Genomic DNA, 2,616 nt, shown 5'->3' on the forward strand with positions numbered 1-2,616 from the left:
ACAAAGATCATGGCATCTGGTCCCATCACGTCATGGGAAATAGATGGGGAAACAGTGTCAGACTTTATTTTTTGGGCTCCAAAGTCACTGCAGATGGTGACTGCAGCCATGAAATTAAAAGATGCTTACTCCTTGGAAGGAAAGTTATGACCAACCTAGATAGCATATTCAAAAGCAGAAACATTATTTTGCCAACAAAGGTCCGTCTAGTCAAGGCTATGGTTTTTCCTGTGGTCATGTATGGATGTGAGAGTTGGACTGTGAAGAAGGCTGAGTGCCGAAGAATTGATGCTTTTGAACTGTGGTGTTGGAGGAGACTCGAGAGTCCCTTGGACTTCAAGGAGATCTAACCAGTCCATTCTGAAGGAGATCCAACCAGTCCATTCTGAAGGAGATCAGCCCTGGGATTTCTTTGGAAGGAATGATGCTAAAGCTGAAACTCCAGTGCTTTGGCCACCTCATGTGAAGAGTTGACTCATTGGAAAAGACTCTGATGCTGGGAGGGATTGGGGGCAGGAGGAGAAGGGGACAACAGAGGATGAGATGGCTGGATGGCATCACTGACTCGATGGACGTGAGTCTGGGTGAACTCCGGGAGTTGGTGATGGACAGGGAGGCCTGGCTGCTGCGATTCATGGGGTCGCAAAGAGTCGGACCCGACTGAGCGACTGAACTGAACTGAACTGATAACAAGCAATGGAGCAATTGGAAAGAAGGGAAATGGCATTTATTGGTTACCCATTATGTGACAGCTACATACTTTTTTCCAGGTATGCATTTTGTTTTAATAAATAAAGCATATTCATGGTGTAGATCTTAAATCACACTACAAACATTTATAGGCCAAAACAGGTAACAGTGAAGCAGCTACTGCTGGAAGGAATGTGGCCTCACATGCAATTCAAGCCCAAAGAGCAAAGACCTGACTCCACCAGAGCCCACCATATACTGGCGCTTCCAGGCTAGACACTGGACCAGAGGAGAACAGGAGACTCAGAGACATTCATGCACCCACCATCTGACCCCTTGCCTTCTTACTGCAGAGCCAGCAGGAAGCTGAAATCTCAGATATGCTAGAGGAAAGTTTCCTGATCATATTAAGTAAAACTCTCCCATTGTTACCAATCAGCCAGGGGTATTACCTACAGAAGGGTTGTTGTTGTTCAGTCACTCAGTTGTGTCTGCTCTTTTGCAACCCCATGGACTGTAGCCTGCCAGGGTCCTCTATCCATGGAATTCTCCAGGAAAGAATACTTGAGTGGGTTGCCATTTCCTTCTATCCACCAATAAATACAGAATATGAGAACAGCAAAGAGGAAATTACAGAGGTCATCTTGTTTCTTCAAATGTCAGAAGCATCCATGTCACAGCAGTAGATGGACACTACCTCCCGTAGGCATAGTCCAAACACTTCCTGTTGGCATTTGCACCAAACAAGGTTCCCTATACTTCTGGCATCATCTGCTAGACAATGAGGTCCAGCCAGCTTTTGAGGATATTGGGAACATTGATTTTGCAATCCCTACTATAGATTGCAACCTTGCCAGCTATTTCCTCAGGCAGGTAGGCCTTCGGATCATTGTAGACATTAACATCTCTTCTGGTGGTGATTTTTTACACAGACATTGCTTTTGCACTGCTGCCTTCACCAGCAGGAAATCTTGTTTTTCTGCAAAAATGACCATTCAGGGCTCCAACAACTGGTACAAGCCAAGGAGGATCAGGCCATTCAGCAGCAGTTGGCACCTGGCTCTATCTTTTACCATTCTGCTGAGTCAGTGTCTTTAGGTTTGTGACAAGATCATCCATCTTTCAGTCTGACGATTTTGAGCCTCACTTGACTCATCAGACTGGACATCTGAATTTTCCTCTTCTGCTCAATCTGCTTTTCTTTCTTCTCATAATATTCCATAATCTTCATTCTTTACGCTTGCACAAGCTGATCTTTCTCAATGTTGAACTCTTCTTTTGCTTTCCTGTCTATTCTGCTTCCTCCTTGACTTCGTCAATAAAAGTCATCATGTACTTAATCAGCTTCTGCATGTTGGCATCACTGACAGAACAGATGCTGATGAGCAACCAGGAGAGGAAAGCTGCCACTTCGGGCCTCCTCTGTTTTGTGGTGCTACATATTTCACATGTGCTAGCATGTGTAAAGCCCATGGAAATTACAATCCAACCAGTTACCCCCATCTTATAAATGAGGAAATTGAGGCTCCAAGAAATGAAAAGACTTCTCTAGTAATGCAGTCAGAAGATGATGGGCCCATGTTAAGAATTTAGGTGTATCATCAATGCTTATCTGCTTGCCACCAGTATGAGTTCGTCCCTGGTGTTAGTCCTGGTTCTGCTACTCACTAATTTTTCTTGGACATCTCACCTCAAATGGAATCCATCTTCCTAATCAATAAAATAACTGGTGTCTTCCCCTACTGTTTTCATAATTTATTATACTACAAAAGTATGATAGCCTGTTATATGCGCATTGGAAATTAGAAACAAAATGGAAAAAACGAAATGCAATATTGCTGTTGTTGTTCAGTCACTAGGTTGTGTCCCACTCTTTAGGACACATGGAATATGCACACCAGGCTTCTCTGTCCTCCACAGTCTCCC

General features: G+C 44.0%; 1 pseudogene; it reads right to left on the reverse strand.

The window, feature by feature from the left end:
- Positions 1-1,383: 1,383 nt before the first annotated feature.
- LOC109562449 (V-type proton ATPase subunit E 1 pseudogene) lies at positions 1,384-2,193 on the reverse strand (annotated as a pseudogene).
- Between the last annotated feature and the right edge of the window lie 423 nt (positions 2,194-2,616).

The sequence above is a fragment of the Bos indicus genome, chromosome 8 (genome assembly GCF_029378745.1).
Source record: "Bos indicus isolate NIAB-ARS_2022 breed Sahiwal x Tharparkar chromosome 8, NIAB-ARS_B.indTharparkar_mat_pri_1.0, whole genome shotgun sequence".
NCBI lineage: Eukaryota > Metazoa > Chordata > Mammalia > Artiodactyla > Bovidae > Bos > Bos indicus.